This window comes from Tyto alba, unplaced genomic scaffold (genome assembly GCF_018691265.1).
Source record: "Tyto alba isolate M040663 unplaced genomic scaffold, T.alba_DEE_v4.0 Super-Scaffold_33, whole genome shotgun sequence".
NCBI lineage: Eukaryota > Metazoa > Chordata > Aves > Strigiformes > Tytonidae > Tyto > Tyto alba.
The window spans coordinates 14,571,806-14,589,449 of NW_024881308.1; the positions used below are offsets into that span (position 1 = coordinate 14,571,806).

Below are 17,644 nucleotides of genomic sequence, written 5' to 3' on the forward strand. Positions count from 1 at the left end.
ACTCAACTACCCGTGAAATGTGAGCCCTGACATATGGTTGGGGCAGAGTCCGGTGCAACGTGTGTGCACACACGGCATTTACTGCACTAGTAGGCAGCTCCAGCAGCAATATAAAAAGCGTAAAATTTAAATGTATAAAGCATCAGTGCAGAGACTGGGATGGAGCAGCGGACTAGCAAAACGCAGCCTTCCTGGGAAATGTTGCATCGCTGCAGGTTGCAGCCAGGGTCCTTCAGTAGCTGGCTCACGGCATCGTGGCATCCATGTGGACCCTTGTGATGGTGACTGAAAGCAGCTCCATAAATTTGTAAAGGGATCAGAGGAGTCTGCCTTCTCCTCGCGGGCATTGGGAGCTCCCAGCTGAGCACAGAGGGGTGCACGTGCTGGTGACGTGCGTGGGATGCGCTCCATGGGGCTGTGAACTCTTTGGAGGGGCAGGAGGCAGTTGCACAATGGTAAATCCAAAGCACAAATTAAGCAAAAACTACTACGAGGGTGAACATCAGCCCCAGGACACCGGTGAATCCCTGGATGGACGGCTCTGCCCCACAGGGGATGGCTGACACTTGCTCTGATCCTGACCCGCATGGGCAGCTCCTGGCTGGGACACAATCCGGCCTCGCAGATGCAGAGTCCGCTCTCTCCTGTAGACCTTGATCCTGCAAGAGGAACTATAGGGATGGATTTTCAAAATCAGCCAGAACTAGTGGGATCCAGGCCTTATCTGAGATGGCAACAGAAGTAGCCATGTGATTTCTTCTCCGTGTTTACAGGCGCAATATTTTTCCAAAGTTCAAAGTCTTTCTCTGCAGGGAGCATGTGATGTGCTCTGCAGTCACACCATGGGTTTGGTGCTATGAACAATTAAAGAAATCAATTTCTGGAGCAATATTTTCTGTGTTTGTAATCTCTGAACTAATTACAGGACCGGAAAATCAATAGCTATCAGGAAATCTTTCCAATACAGCTAACTAAGCATGCTGCATATCATGCTGGAATATATTCTTCACAAACACACGATGCTCATGACCATCTTGCGGATCATATGGGCAGATGATATCACTGTCAGTAACTGTTTGTACTTAGTTACACTACAACGGCAACATTTACCAAAATCTGCAGGGGGGATTGGGCAGAACAAATAGCACAGTACTGAGACCTGGAGTAACGTTCATGCCAGCATATTAAGACAACAACAAAAAGAGTTGAAAGACCTGGTTAGTTTAACAGGAACCTTCAAAAAGATTATGAAATAAAGTCATTAAAAGTTCATGCCTCAGTTAAAATGCTGGGTTTTCATCAGGCTTTATTAAAAAAAAAAAAAAAAAGTAAAACCTTTGGTGACTTTCTCTAGTTTCCTAGCAAGAGAGAAGCAGTGTGAAATGGGTTCTTCAGTGGTGATTACACTTCAAAAACACACATAAAGAGGAAGGGTGTTGCTCTGATGAATATGATCTCCTCTTGCTGTACAAACATGCTGTGTTGACCATGGCAACTCTATTGGAGCCAAAGCCCAAACCCTTGTGCTGGTGCTCTGCACCACTCCCCACTCACCGCCGGCGTTGCTGGGATCTTACCTGAGATGCTGCCGCCTCACTCGTGCCCTGCGAGAGCTCCGCAGTGCTCCTCCTTCCTACGGTGGAGTTTGTGCTGCTGCTAAGTGAAGAGTAAATATTCCCAGCAGACACGGTGCCAAAAGCACAGCAAGTGGATAAGAAGCAAAGACCACAGTACAGGTGATTTTCCCCACGCTCCCATTTGCACTGGCTGCTTAGTACAATGGCGCGATGAATTCTGAGCTGTCATAACACCACAAAATAGTTGCTCTCCTATAATATGGTTTTTTTTCTGATTATTCTTCATAGATTTCCCCCCCCAGTGAATCGAACAGAGGAAAAGTGGGATTGGGGTACATCTCTGCCCTCGCTCCCTCCCCAAGCCGGGGGATTCCTGCAGCTGCACCCACACCTGCAGCTCTCCGAGGAGTTGATCCTTGTCCTGGAGCAGCCCTTCAGGTCTAGCAACCCATGAAGGTAAGGTGCAGAGTGTGCCTTGTTCCAGCCTTCATCTCAGGAGGCAGGCCACGATTTACAGTCCTTCCTAAATAAGAATTTAGCAGGTTAGTTATGCTCAAAGAATTGAAATTTTGGCACTGGGCATGACCCTGGATTGTAATTATTGTTAATTACTCTTTGCATTTCTGTAGGACTCCCGGGTCTAGCTCAGGAGCTCCTGTGCACCGTGCAGCACGTGGGCACAGAGAAAGAAGCCCCTCGAGCTGTTCCCTGAAGCAGCAGAGCCAGACCTGAGCGTGACCAGGGGCATTTATGGTAACAGCATCACCTCGCCCATACCCAGAGCATACGGTCCCATGGTGTGGCTTTGCTAATCTGGGCTGCTTTCTGCCAAAAAGAAACAGTTACAAACATATTGTGCTTATAATCATCACAGTCAAAAATTCCCTTTTAATTCCCAAGGCTGAAATGGCCTTGAAGCTAACTCAGAGCCTCTGCGTGCCAGATACTGTTCAGACTCATGTGAATGTACCTATGGCCGCTGCACTCTGCTTCAACGTTTCTTCTCCTTGGATGATGCCATCTTTGGACTTTCCCGTGATTCTTCCCAGTGTAATGTCATATTTCATTCAAATAAAACTTGACTGAAGTGCAAGAAATCACTTCTATTTCTATCTTAGGAAAGAAAGGCTGTGGTGTCTGCGCATCACCTAATGAAAAAGATCTGAGAAAAAAGAGCTCAGACCCTGCAGAAATCTTTCAAAGAGAAGCTAGAGCTCTCCCTGATCTCTTTTAAAATTAACACATCACACATTGTATGTGCTCAGCAGCAAAGTTCCTAATATTGTTTCCCAATAACCCAGAGGTACAGTACTGCAGTGCTGTTGCTGACTGGTTCATAAAGAAGGTGAGAGCAGGACAAGCAGCAAGGGATCGCTGCCTCTCGTGATGCTCCCCTGGCTGCTGACAATTAGCACCTCAGGGACATCTCGAACTAGAGGTTTGCATAGAGATTATTGGGTTTAACAGCCACCAGGGCGTGTGTCACCCATGAATTTGTCTAATCTTTCCTCGAACACAGTTACACTTTCGGCTCTGCAATGCCCTTGGGCAAGGGTTGCCAGTGTTTAATCAGGAGCTATGCAAGAGTTTGCTTTAAACCTCCTACACCAGCCTTTCATTTACAGGATCCTTTGCTCTCGTAATAATAAATGCAGCTCACTGTGCTGAGCAGGATGGATTCTGATGCTCCAGTCTGCAAAACCCACAGGGTCTTACAGAGGTAGTATAACACAAAGTCTGGTAAAAATCCCAGGGGGAATTTTCAGAAGTGCATTTCCCACTGCAAGCCAGCATTAGCCACCCCTCTTGAAAAATGCAATCTTTATTCATCATTTATTATATGTTTCCTGTGAACAAATTTCTGGCTCAAATTAGAGTTATAATGAAACTCTTAAGAAATCTTCTTTTAGAAAATAATTCTGGTTCTGTACTTCCTTCCCGGAGATTTGTTGCTTGTTCTGCAACAGGAGATGTGAAGCATGGAAATATTTATAACAGCAATATTAGGAAATGATCACTCAAGCACCAGAAATCTGTGCTAGACATTATGTCCTTAAATAAATTGTTTATTGCTATGTTAACCTAATCTTGTAAATACATGCACACTTAACGATATTAAAAATGTAAATGTTCCTGCAACTAGACTTTACATGATGAATATACAACAATTCCCCCTTCTTTCCTAATCAGCTCAGTGGACCTTGGAAAAAATGAGGATAGTTTCATTTGATGGGCATTAATAAGTTTTATGACTGCACAGATTTAGCCCAAAGATTGACACGATCATCTCAGGTCTCACGTGGCTTGCAGGACTGAACTTGAAGAAACATCTTTCAACAGCCGCTGGTGACGAAGCGATTCCAGCTCTGAGACTGCCTCCAGCCAACTGTATTCCCTTCTGTGGCACTAAATTTGCATTCATTAAACCCAGAGTTTTAATGATTTATGGAGATTTAGAAAAAACGGCAGCCCAGAGCTCCTGACACTCCCAAAGCTTCTGACAGAGGTACAACACATCATAAATCCATGCCGGTGTGAAATATTGAATGAAAATCATTGCAGGTATATCTGCAAGTGTTAACATGACCCATAAAATCAAGGTTTCGGTCAAACTGAAATGATCAGAGCCTCCCAAACCCAAGGAGATAGTAACCCACGTAATAACAATCATATAATGATTATAACGTTAGTAATAATACTACTAATATGATTAGCAGTCTCCTTGTCATTGCTTATTACCGTCACTGCCCTGATAATTCTCAGCTCTAATGACAGATGCGGGCAGAGATAGCCCTATCCCTTCAGAAACAACCTTTGTGCCCACCACTAAGCCCCAGTCAGGCAAAAACCTTCTCCCTTTCATTTTTTTTAAAAAAAAGGCACCAGGAGCGTTAGCCGCTAGCAGAGCTCTGCACCCAGCCTGGCTGAGTTCAATGGGCGAAGGAGCGAAAGGAGACGGTCCTGAGACAAGAGACTAGCAGAGGTGAGGGAGATTTAAGCCAGATGCTGTCAAGCAAAGCTGACACACATCCCTGGCCGCGCAGGGGACAGGGCTGTGCCTCCCCGTCACCCTTCCCCACCTCCCCTGGGAGAGGTGTCTGCGGCTGGCAGCAGGACAAGGACTACGCTCTGGTGAGTACTTCCCTAATTCTTCTGCAATTCATCTTTCCCCTTGCTCCCGTTGCATCCTTCCCCTTCACAGGTTTGCAGAGCCAGGAGAGAAACCGAGCAGGGCAGGACCTGAGTTCATGGCAAGCACCCAGCACCCTTGCGCTCGGGTCCCTGCCCTCTGCACCCATCCAGGCTCTGCCCAAACTTTGCCCATCCTTTCCACCTCCTGCCTCCCCCCCCCCCCCCAGCTTTCATTGCATCACACAGACTTTACACCTTTATATAGCTTTGGTAGATTAATTCCAGCTTCTCCTATCCCCTAAACCAGCTACAAAGATCATTTTGGATGAGCCCAGTCCTGGGAAGATGCCGGGCTCTGGAGGAGCCTTCTGCCACTCTCACTGCAAGGTGTGCATTGGCTCACGCTGAGCCCCACAACCTTTAAAATGGAATTTAAAACAAACTTGACCCTGTGACAGACTTCTTTTCATTTACAAGTGAACCAGCAGAGCTGGCAAGACTGATTTGCCACACCACTGCCCAGCATCTTTTAAAGATTTGTGTAGGATTCACACTTCTTCCAGACCTCTGTTCTTCCTTGTCACACCTTCTCCCCTGGACACGTTATCACAGTTACTGTTAGCTCATGTAAATCCATAGGACAAGCTCCATATCTTTACATCCCCCTCACTCAAGAGGTAATCTATTTTGAGATGCTGTGTGAGAAATCACCAAAATTAAGTAAAATAATTATACTGCATCTCTGAGTACAACCTCACCAGAGGCAAGATGGACCAAAACACCCGTGGAGAAGTAAGTGAGCAGAGCTGAGGAGCAGGGATGCATCACCCTGAAGCCGGAGCCAGTGACGAATGCAGTGGTTGAACAGGAAATGTGTGTGGGGGGTTCCCCAGCTCAGATGCTTTTGATGCACTTCATCTTTGATATCTGTTGTCCTTTCCACTCTGTTTATTTGAAATATTAACAATTTGAATCAAGGCCTTACTCATCAGTGATTGTACAGCCCTAGCCAAAACAATGCTCTAACTTCAGCACACAGGAAAAAAATCATATATAATAAACCAACATCAGTATGTGTCCACGGAGCAAAAGCTTCCTAGTTTTCCTGACCACAGCATGTCACAAACAGCAGGCTCACCCACATTTAATTCTGCTTTAAAATTTTATTCAACTGCTCCCAATCTAGCCCAGTAAGTGAAAGCAAAACCTGAAAATCCACCTCAACTCCACGGGACACAGTGAGGATGGGACAAAAAGGCATCACTTTCCAGTTCCATCCTGAAGCCACTGCTTCAGAGGATGGGGAGGAGGCAGCGATGCAAACGGCACATCGCCACAGCCCGAGATGAGCCTCAACAAGCCGCAGGGTCTGTCCCTGCCCCAGCTCCTGCCCCGGCTCTCAGTTCCCTGTGGGTCCCTGAGCTCCAGCAGCAGCCATGGGAAAGGTTCAGCTCAGCTGCCTCCACCCCGAGCAGGGACAGGTACCGCAGGGTTCAGCACAGCAGCTGGATGTCAAGACCTCTGGCCACATCTTTGCCCTCCCTGCTGCCTTGTGCAGCGTTAGCTGGGGGTTTCCATTACCCAGGTTATCCCGCGCACTCTGGATAATGGAGAACTGATTGCACTTTAAAGAGCTAAACATACAAGGCTTGAATTATTTATCTCTGAACATGCAGAAACAAGCCAAATTCCCAAGTGATGTGAAACAGCTCTTACAAGAAATGCAAAGGGGTCTACAAAAGCTGCACTTGTAGGCATGCAAGAGCTGCGTGGTTAGACCCTCACATAGGTGCATGTCACAGCTGCTGAGATTGTCCCTGCCCAGGTGATTTATGTCCTGGAGGGTGTGGAGTGCTCAGGTGTGGGTGCTGGTGAGGAGACCCATCTGTGTAACCGCCCAAGGGCCCCCTCTGTGCCTCTAAACCAACCGCTGTGACAGCAAGTCCCCAAGCAGTGGGGGAAAAAGGCCCAGACAAATGCGTTAATGTAAATCAGAGGGGTTCGGTGTCTTCCCACAGCTTTTCTGCACAGCTCCTTTGGCTCTGGAGACGAGTTGTGCTGCCTCTGCAATCATTAACCAGCCATGCCCAGCTGGATAGTGCCCAGCGCTATATTGCACCAATAGAGATAACATCGCGATAGCTGTGTTTATGCCCCAGATAAAATAATAGCTGTGGCTCTGCTCTCGCACTTTTCTTCCTTTCACGCGAGGTCAGCTCCTTGCAATAGCTGGAGGTAAAGATTCAACTCCTGCCATTGCTCTCTGCCACCGCAGCCACGGATGCGGCTCCTTCCACCGCAGCTTCCCCTCTCGGTCTGCTGCATGGATGCATCCCAGAATTTCTCCCTGAGCATCCTGCGGGGAGGCTGGGATACCCCGGGCAGGGTCGGGGAAGCGGGGGGGCAGCCCTATCCCCATCCCTGCCCGGGGGCTGCGAGGCCTCAGGTGCGCAGCGGGACGGAAAATGGGGCGTTTTTCATAAAACGCACCTGCCTCTCCCCCTACTCTCTCCTCCCCCCGTTTCTCCTCGCTCGCCCCATCCCACTCCCCCCATCCATCCCACTCCCCCCCCGCACCGCCTGCCTTCCCCCCCACTTTCGCTTTAGCCTCAGTTTCCCCGCTATTGGCCGGGTCGCTGCCGGTAGCCGTTTCCGATTGGAGGAGGTGCCTGTCCGTCAGGGAAGGGTGCCCGCCCCCGTGGCGGGGAGCGCGGGGGCGGCAGCGGGCGGGCGGCGGCGGCGGCGGCAGGTACCGCGGGATGCGGGGGGGATGCTGGAGGGGTAGAGGGGCAGAGGGCATGGGGAATGGGGAATGGGGAATGGGGAGTGGGCTGTGGGCTGTGGGCTGTGGGCTGTGGGCTGCTCGGGGCGAGCAATCCCCCCCCCCCCCAACCCCACACACGGCGTGGACCTACCGCACGTGTCCGCGGGAGAGGCGCGGGGGAGCCCCGGGGGTGGGCGCGGAGCATCCGCCGCTCCACGCGGGTTGTGGGGTGAAGAACCCCGAGATGGGGCTGGTGGAGGGCTGGTGGGGGGGTGTCAGGGCTGGGGTAACCCCTTGGGACACCGGTTGGGCGGCAGCCCCGGGTGTGCGGGTTTTTGTGGGCGATCCGTGGCGCGATGGCAAGAGCTCGTGGTCCGCGTCGGGAAAAGCCCGGCTTGTGTCAAGGGAGGGGAAAAAGTCACCAAAATAGCCAAGCTCATTGAAATTTTCCGCTTGCAAGCGATCGCCGATGATGCTTCAAACCCGGTGTTACTACCTTGTAACTGAAATTCGTTAGAACTGATTCACTGTGGTTTGGGTTTTTTTCCGTTTTATCAAAACCTTGCCTTTCTATGGGAAATTAAAAACATGCAGAGAAAAAGGCAGAAAATAAGAAAAGCTAGTAAAGTGGCATGGCAAGATGATCCTTGTAACACGTAGAAAGTATGTTAATGATGAAATGGTCCTTGTTTCAAGAAGGTTGAAACTGAAGTTAGAGAAGGAAGTAGTAGGCAGTGTGCTGAGCCGAAATCGGAGCACTTTCATCACCTGACCTGTATTTACTTTTACTAACCTATTTGTCTAGATGATACAAATCAAAAGCATTGTTATAATAAAAACATGGTTTTCAGTTCTGAGAGCTCAAAAGGCACAAGTGGGCATTAATCACATGAGTTTGTTGTGTTAACATTTCATTACCATTTTATAGACTGTTTGGTTTTACCAGGCAGCATGCTACAAACATGAAGTTATTCCAGACTGGCACCTCCTTTTTTTGATTGCTGGGCTCCTACTTTCTGTAGTGCTACTTGGTTGTAAACACACACGTTAAAACAGCATTTGAGGGGTATTGAACACAAAAGAGATTTTTAGACATGTATGCTTTGAGCTGTTGTAAATGTGAGGAAAAGGATGAAATGTGGGGAGAGAGGGTTAGTCAAATAATGAAAAGAAAAAAAAAATAGCTATTTATATGCAAAGAGGTCTAGCCTGCAGGCTACCAAAAATGATCTGAAACTGAAGCAGCAGCCTCTGGGCTGTGAGGGACAGACCACAGCCACCTGCCCTGTCACAATTCGGCCGAAACCGTGCTGGCGTACGGCGAGCGTGGCCAGGTGTGACAGCGTCTTCTGCAGCCCTCTGAAATAGCCACCCCACTGATATTGCCTTAATTTGCCCCGCACATGAGGCAAACCCGCAAAGTGACAGAGGCAAAAACATTAAGCATGACCCTGGGATTACAAATGAGACGGGAAGCAGCAATTCCTGCGAGGGTTGCGTATTCTTGGCCAGCAAAACCAGGAATTACCTGAGCAAGTACTTAATAGAAATCTTTACAGGGATTAGAGATTTGCAGGCAAGGGGGAAGATGGGATCAGCCACTAACAAAAGAAATATCCACCAGCTTAGGGAGATCAGCATCCAGCTGCTCAGTGCCTCATGATTTCCTATTGCAGACTCCTCGAGGCAGCTTTAATTTTTTTGTGTGTGTGTGTCTTTACAGCATGGAGCATGCTGGGGAGGATCCTACTCTCTGATTTGGGGCTTTACACCCTGCAGTAGCACAAAAAGTGAATCATGGCTCTGCTTTATGCTGTTCATTTTGCTTGGTTCACTCCCAAAAGCATCACTGAGCACTTGTTTTGCTTTCATTTATTTTAATTGAGTGTACCAGAAACCTGCTTTTGGCTATAGGCTTGGTCACAACCCACAGATGAAGGTGTTCGCATGCCAGATTGCCAAATATTCTGCTTTACCATTTGGGTTTCTTGTCTTCCTCACCTGATTCCTTGCACTGCTTCCTGTAAATTGATTATTCAGAGCCTGGGGCATTTGCACCTTGCAGAATCCCATTAATGCAACAGTGAACTGTGGAAAAGCTTTGTAAGACTCTGCACCCTCTTAGAAGAGCTGACGGCTTGTTGATGGTGGGTTTGTGAGATGCTGAGTATGATTTCAGGGGAGAGGTTCCCCCTTTATATTTTATGCCTGATGAATGGAGGTCACTGTGTTAAGCAACGTGTGGGAGTTGTTAATGATGTGCAGGCTATTTACGTTGTGGGCTGCCCTGAAATACATTGATGTTCTGGTCTTGATTTCAGTGGCCACCCTGAGCTGTGTTGTGCTTCCCTAGTACACTGAAAAAGCACGTTATCTTGGCCCAGTCAGGGGCTGATCTGAGTGGAGAGAAGCAGAATTTGGGAGCAGTAAGAGCCCAGGCCACAGCACAGGTGGGATCAGGGGCTTTTCCCACAAGGTTGGTGGCAGCACGGCTCTCCCTGCTCTGTGTTTCAGCAGGTTCCCCAGCTATCCCAGCCCTCTCTAGCTGTAGGATCTCTAGATGCAAGACCTGCTCCTATCCTGGAGTCATTCTCCTTTCCCTTTTCAAAACTGATTTACTGCCAGACTTCCCCATGATACAATTAGTCTTGTTCCATCTTGGCCTTGAGTGACCTCCTGGTGTATGAGTGATGATGCTGAACTAGAGGATTTGAGAACAGAATGTTTCTGCAAACACTTTTTGGGAAGAATGGTCTGAGAGAGGTGGAAGACTTCATCTGGTTTATGAATCCTGGACAAAAGCATCCATCCTACTTCAGTAGCTGTGATGAGTGATTGTAGACAAGTACTCATGGAGGGCCACTAGCTTTAATAGATTTTGTGTCAGACCTCTCGTTAGTACAGTGGAGAGCATGAGATGAGGCACTGAAGTGTTTAATATTAAACAGAGTAATGTTATTCTAACCTTAAGTCTCTCTTCAGGCAGAAGTACCCCTAAATCTGGGGTACTACTATGTTGCTGCTGTCAAAAATAATGTCATTCCACTTCCAGATTGTAAATAAGCTTGAGAAATGGGAATATGTTAGCGGTGGGAAATACGCTGTTTATTCTTGTTCACCTCGTTCAGCAAAGTGCTGAGCCTTTCCAGCACTTTTTGAAATTCCTAAAGCAGTGAAGATACTAGTCCCATTTCTTCTCTTGTGCTATTCCACTGAAGTATGTATAATTACACTAAAACTGAATTTGATTGCTACTGCTAATGGATAAAGTACATTGCTGTATGGCATTAATACTCTTCCATCATTTGAATCCTCAGAGCTTGGCTTGGTTGCTTCACGAAAGAAAATACAAGCTGACAAGCTTTGTTTAACCACCATCCAGTGGTTTGAAGGAGTTAGGGAGTCGTTTTCGTGTTGAGAAAGAAAGGCCACACGCTTTTTTTTTTCTCAAAAAATACTTTGACTTTGCAATGTTCTGGCTGAAAAGGCCGGGTTGGACAGGGCTTTGAGCAACCTGATCTAGTGAAAAGTGTCCCTGCCCATGGCAGGGGGGTTGGAGCGAGATGATCTTTAAGGTCCTATCCAACCCAAACTATTCTGTGATTCTATGAAAAAAATGCAATAAAAAGTACTTTTTGGCATTTTTATAGCTATGGGTTCATATTTGTGAATTCAGTTGCTTTGGGTATGCTATGAGATAGGAGTTTATTTTTCTAGATGGCATTAACAGATAAAAAAATACATTTAGATTCCAGAGTTCTCATAAATGATACCAACCCATGACAGAAATTAAAAGCCCCAAAGCATCTGAAGGACATGGGCTCTTTTAGATTTTCTGTTCCCTTATTACCTATCTTTAGAAAACTGTATCAGTCTTTTTAGTTTACCATCCTCCAAATAAATCAGATTTGAAAATTTAATTAAAGACTTTTTTTGTTTGAAAAACCCCATAGAAAACAGAAGCTCAGCCCTTGTTCCAGCTGCAAATTGGAGCAGCAGCAAGGCTGCTCTACCTTGCCTTAGCTGGAAGGGCTTGCTAACACCTCCCTCGGTGACTGATTTGATCCTGCACCGCTTCAGCATAATCAAGGACAGGGCAGATGCCATGGAGCTTTCTGTTAGCATAAGAATTGCTCAAAAAAGGGGATTTCCCCACAGTGCTTTCAAAGCAACTTTATTTTCTTTGTATTGTTGGAGCAGATTCAGTCTCGTGGAGGATTTAGATCCTTTGAGCCAGATGTGGGTTTTGGTTACAACAGAATCAGCCTTTTCTGGAGTCCCTCTATAACCCTGATCAACCTGTGATCCATTTACTGTTGCATATTTTCCTCTTATTTGGCAGAAAAACCTTGAAAAGGGTATTTTAAGATGCTAAAGGAACTGAATTAGAAGGAGTGAAAAGTAGGTATCCAGCCTGTGGTACACTGATTATCTATCTCCAATCTTCCTGTTTGAAAATAATTTAAAACTTAAAATATTGCCTTTTTTCAAGAAGCAATAAAAAGACTTCCTTGCCTACCACCACTAAACAGCCAATTTTTATTCCCTTGAATTACCTTTTACTTTCTGTGGGTGATCTCAGGAACCCTGATTGAATGCCTTGTGTGAGCAAACAGTGATTATGGGTAAGCAGCAATGACAGGACCAGGCCCATCACTTTGTATGGAACACTGATCAGAAATCAGTCCTCAGTGACCTCGTTCAAGCTGATAACCAAGAACAAGGTTATCCCACTGTGTCCGTTTCCCGTAGTACCTTGGTAGAATCTGTAGGATGCGAGCAAGTCCTTACCAAGGAAAAATGAAAAGTTCCAGGGCCAGAAATGGAAACCCCACTGTGCTGCTGCGTGAAAGCAGGAATCCCTTGAAGGCAGTTTTCAGATTTCCAAGTAAATCTGTCCTCCCAACAGCTACTGTCTAACGCTGTGATTGCTCGTGTGTGAGAAAAGGGAGGGTACAAAGTAGAAGCCGTCTGCACACTGTGCATGGACAGCAAACCGCTCTGAATTCCAGCAGATGTTTTGGGTTGACAATGGGAACATTATAAGCCTGTTTATTCCTTTATCTCAGGAAGAAACACCATTTGGCTGCAATTTGCTCCCTGGCAGTAAGAAGGAATTACTGACCCGATTGTCAAATAAAAGACGTGCCAGCCTGCAAGAGGGGCAGCTTGCAAACCACCTGGTGCTTGCAGAGAGTGTGTGCTCACCTGTGTGCGCACCTTTCTCTATACATTAATATGTATATTGATGTATGTGTGTATGGGATTGCTGTTTCATACAGGCTGAGTTTCTTAGAGAGCCCTGTTAATACAGAGTGGTATTGCTCAGTATTTTTCCACCAGCATCTCTCAGAGGAGTCCGTGGAGTCTCACCTCTTCCGATCAGCAGTGATTTTTATTTATTTAGATGCAGCCAGCCAAGGGCAGCACAGCCAGTTTACAACCTGTTGTACTTTGTGGCCATCACGGAGATTTTCAGTGCTTTCTACTTTAGACATTTGCCGTAGCCGCTGTAGGAACTTGCAGCACGAGGACTCACCATTGAAATGGATCCGAGGTTTCTCAGGAAGCTGTAATTTCAGGTTGGCTTCTTCGGCCCATCCTTGGTGGCAGTGGTCAGCTGTCCTGCATGCTGCCAGTGTGCTGATCTCATGTCCTGTTCCCCTTTGGGTCTGGGTTCCTGTCTTTCATGTCATAGTTGTTGCAGCTGTAATTTGTGGTTATAGTACTGGTTTGGGATTTTGAGTCAGAGAATGATGAGAAGTCATTTGAAAGTGGTCATTATTTCTTCTCAATTACACAATAGGGATGTGGCCTCTTCAAAAAAATCCCAGAATAAACCACGGAGTGGTTTATTAAGATCTAGGGTGTTGCATGACCAAATGCAAATTAACTGCAAGATGACCTTGTGTCTCTTCTAAGTAGATAAAATATGATGAAGTATGGTGCTTTCGTTTAGCTCCTCTTTGGAGGGTGGGTGAGGAGTACTTGGTGTCAGGAAACTCAGAGGCTGCAAACACCAAGTCAGAAGTCCTACAGCTACCTGAGCCTGTGCACTCATCTTGCTCAAACTCCTTTGTGCCACATCAGGTTTGTGCTGAGAGGGTTATTTTTGCACCATCTGGCTTTGTGCTAGATCAAATATTGTTTGTGTTGTGGTAGCCAACACAAGGCCAGAATAAGCTCATATGCTTGGCTAATCCATCAGGAATATGATTATGTGCCTGTTCGTGCTCCAGATCCTATCTGCAGTACTGGGTGATTTAGTAACACACAAAATAGTGACTGTGGAGACGTGGCTTGGAGGCTGTAGATAACCTGAATGTGATGATCCCCTTGCAGTGGGCAACAGAGAGACAATAAGAATGTCTAACTCACATTACGTGCTTAACTCTAAACAAGTAATTAAGAGAGAGAAATCCCAGTCTTAATGCAGAATGACTTCCTAGGGAGTCACCTGAGAAATCGGGGTTATTTAATCTTAATTAATCGGGGTTATTTAACTTTGGATTTTGCATGCCGTAGTGACTTCCTAGGTGCTAATCTGAGGTTAACCAAAAATGAACAGCTGGATTTCTACTGTATTTTGCAAAATGGCCCATTTCAAGCAGTGAGTTCATTTAAGTCCTGTCTGGGAGGCTGTGCTGATTGGCAGGAATCTCAAGACTAATACCTAAGAGGATTAGGGAGCATCGCTGAATGTTAAACAAGATCCAGGCTAAGCGGTGTGCACCAGTGAGCTTGTGCTCCAGGAGCTGTTTGGGGAAGCTATTACTTGCTGATCTGGAAGAAAAAGTGGGCTGGTGTGGGAAATAACTCTTCCCTCAACTGAATCCTTCCTGTAATTTCTGTCTCTCTGGTGCTCCCATTTGATGCAGTATTTCCACCCTCTGCCCATCCCGTGGACTCATGTGCTCTTGTGTTCACTGAGGATGGTGACCGTTGTAGAGGATGCTGATGATCAGCAAGTTTATTTTTCTGTGCTGCATTTTGCTCTTCTAATGTGTGCCATCGAGCTCTGTGTTGTTTGGTTTGAAAGAGGAATGGGTGGACACCCAGCCCACCAACATCAGGTTGAGCTGGAGAACTTGTCATAGAAAGTTCAAGCTGAAGACTGTTACTGGCTGGTAAAGCAATAAGACCTAGTGGTACGTGATTTTCCCCAGAAAGTTCACTTACTGTGGAGAAAGGGGATGAAAGAAAATCTTGTCTCAGGAATAAGTGAAGTACTGGGTAATTTGGATGTTGACCTCCAACTCTCTTTGTCCACAGCATGTAAACGAGACAGCATGGAGGCTATGCCCTATTCCAGATCTATCCCTTTACAGCACTGAGTAACGCCCCAGGATTTCACACAGATTTCTTGCCATGCTGCAGCAGACATCAGGGATTTAAGATTTATATTCTGTCTCCAAATTTTGATCTGTTTGATCCATTTGAATGGAAAAAGACATTGAGACTCCATGAAGGAATGGTTCTTCAACAGCAAGGGTTTTCACGAAACCCACTTCTAACAGTTCCTTGCTCACAGTCCGCACTAGTGCAGGCAGGGCTGGTGTTTTAAGGCAAAAAACAATTGTGGAAATGTGCAAATTTCTCTAGGCTTGTTGAATGGTTGACAGCAGAAAGGAGGGTAGTGGTCCAAGTTAGGGTATAAATAGTTCTGGCTCCAAGCACAATTGTGTTTCTGCTTTTGCTCTTACAATCAAGCCAAAAATAGATTCCTAATACCCTGGAAGAGGAGTGCAGCTTGGTATAGTACATGAATTGGTCATTCAGTGGAGAGAAGAAAAAAAAAATAGCCAACTGAAGGAGATATCTCAATGAAAAGGCTGTTTTATGGCTGCAGTGTAAGAGAAAAGCCTGTGGAAAGGCTCTGCTACTTCAGCAATGCCTGTTTCCTTCTGTTTATGAGGAGGATGCAGTAATTCTGTATAATATTAACCCACCACCTACAACAGAAGGGCCTCATATTACTTGTGCCAAATCCATCTTTTTGTGGTATGGCTTCCACAAAGTTTCATGGTATCATTTCCTCTGGTTTTCCCTCTTTGTTTCTACCTTCATACTGATCGAACTAGGATGACTTAGATAAAAAAGAGTAAGTTCCTGTAAACCATGGTAGATGTCAGCATTATTCTGTTATATTTATCCCATACTCAGCATCCTTGCATTGTGTAACACAGGATGTTACATTTTGGGGGGGGTTTATTGGTTCTAGCTTTAGAAGCAGCAAAGAATCATGTTTCACATTTTTGATTTGGATTTTTCTCATTTTGTTTCTTTTCTTCTATCATAAAAGGTTTGCCCGAATCTGCATCTTCTGCATGGAAACAAAGAAGTGATAGTTATAGTAACTAAATGGTAATCACTGGGAAAAGCTGACTAATGGCTGATGCAGAAATGTTTTCCTGGATATTGAATGTCCTTAAATTGGATTGTAAGAATCCAAATGATGGAAAATAATGCCGTGCCGTGGGCAGGGCTGGGTATTGGGAAAATGCTGGTGGTGTAACTGCATTGGAAGAGCCACGGTCACACCCAGCTCCGTGGGCAGTAACGGTGCCTGCAGAGCGCAGTACTGTGCCAGTATCAAAACCTGCTCATCATTGATCAAACTTCAGGGTAGCAAAAAGATATTCAAGCAAGAGTGACATTAGGGAGAGGGAGTTAGGTATTATAGCATAAAAGAACCTTTTGTCTGGCTAATCTTTGCTATGGCAGAATATAGTGGCCTGGTTAAGTCTGCTTTATGCATTGGCACTGCAAGTTTTTAAAGATGGTCTAAGGCAGCTGCAGCCAATTGTATTTGCACAGATAAGCTGGAACAAATAAGCAAGCTCAGAAAATCTGGCTAGATTTATCTTCAAAGCATTTTCAAGCAGCTAATTGAAAATTACCCAAGTCACCTTCCTGATTTCTTGCATATTATTGCATTAATTTGCCAGCGAATGGAAAGTGCTTGGAAAACATACAAAGGATTTGTGAGTGCTAAGCTTTACTCTTTGGAATTTATTTCATTATAAATGTGTCCTTGCTCATATGGTAATTTACAGCCAGTTTCTACTGCTCTCTTCCATGCTTTAGACTCTGGTGGGACTAATCATGTAAAAACATGTCTCTGACATGAGGGGTGGGCCAGGGTATTCCTATCATCCTCTGCTTCTAGAAAGCTCCTGCCCTGCACTTCACCTGTCCCTGCAGCACTGATGGTGAGCACAGTGTTGGATATGGTCAGCTGGCTGCCCTTTAGATGTGTTTCTCATTCCTGAAACGTTTCTCTGTGTGTAGGATGATGCTGTTCCTGTAGGAATTGCTTACGAAAGGCTCCAGGCTGGTGCAGATGCTGCTCCCGGCCACAGCAGTATCCTCTGTATTGCTGAACCAAAGATAAGCTTTTTAAAAGCGTGCTAAAAAAATGCAAGGTTCACACTTCTTGTGAGCTGGGTAAAGTTCCTTCACTGCCAGGAAAACAATTCAATGTTGCATGTGAACATCCCAATCATCCTGTGCTTTCTTTGTCTCCCTTTATCTCAACCAGTGCCCTGAGGACAAGGCCTGTTCACAGGACTGGGGTGTGGATTTATCTCACTTCTGGGAGGCTTCCCCATTCCTAAACCAGTGAGTGGATTACACTTGATCCATATGGTGTTTATCAGCTGCATCAGAAGTAATACTGATAATCCTCTGAAGCCAAAGTATCTGAGAAAAATTCAGTACGTGTTACCAAGAGAAATTAAATGTACAAACCCACATGAATTTGTGCCTTTCTGGAGTAACGTGAGCTTGGTACTTTGAATTTGGGAAAATCCACATCCAAGTGTCTGTTTAGTAAGGTCAGGTTCACTCACAAATTGGGGAGAATAACTGAGACTGCCCAGCACAGCCACTGAGCATCAACTGGGGCTGCTCCTCCTTGGTTTGCAGTTCATATTTTGATCATTTGTAATCCCCCATTCCTGTTCCTTAGCAAATATCTCCATGTATGCCATAGAATTGAAAAAATGATTAAGTCTGCTCATAAACTGTAAACTGTGCTCAGCTACAGAAAGCAGAAGTTATGAATAGATGTTATTTACCACAATAATACCCTATAAAAGTCAAAAAACATAGAGTGAAAGGGAAGATTAACTATTATTGAGCATACTTCAGCAAATGGGATTATTTTGCA

The 17,644-nt window shown here is 45.7% G+C and overlaps 1 protein-coding gene across 4 annotated transcripts in view; it reads left to right on the top strand.

The window, feature by feature from the left end:
• The first annotated feature begins 4,363 nt into the window (after positions 1 to 4,363).
• Positions 4,364 to 17,644, top strand: part of SLCO4A1 (solute carrier organic anion transporter family member 4A1) — a 32,094-nt gene continuing 18,813 nt past the window's right edge. The window contains exons 1-2 of one of the 4 annotated variants that reach the window (XM_042801059.1): positions 4,364 to 4,709; positions 17,015 to 17,094. The gene's annotated coding sequence lies outside the window, so the exon portion shown is untranslated. Of the gene's footprint in view, positions 4,710 to 7,438; positions 7,459 to 17,014; positions 17,095 to 17,644 lie in introns of those variants that run through there. The other 3 variants (XM_042801060.1, XM_033010364.2, XM_042801061.1) reach the window with 3 other exon arrangements.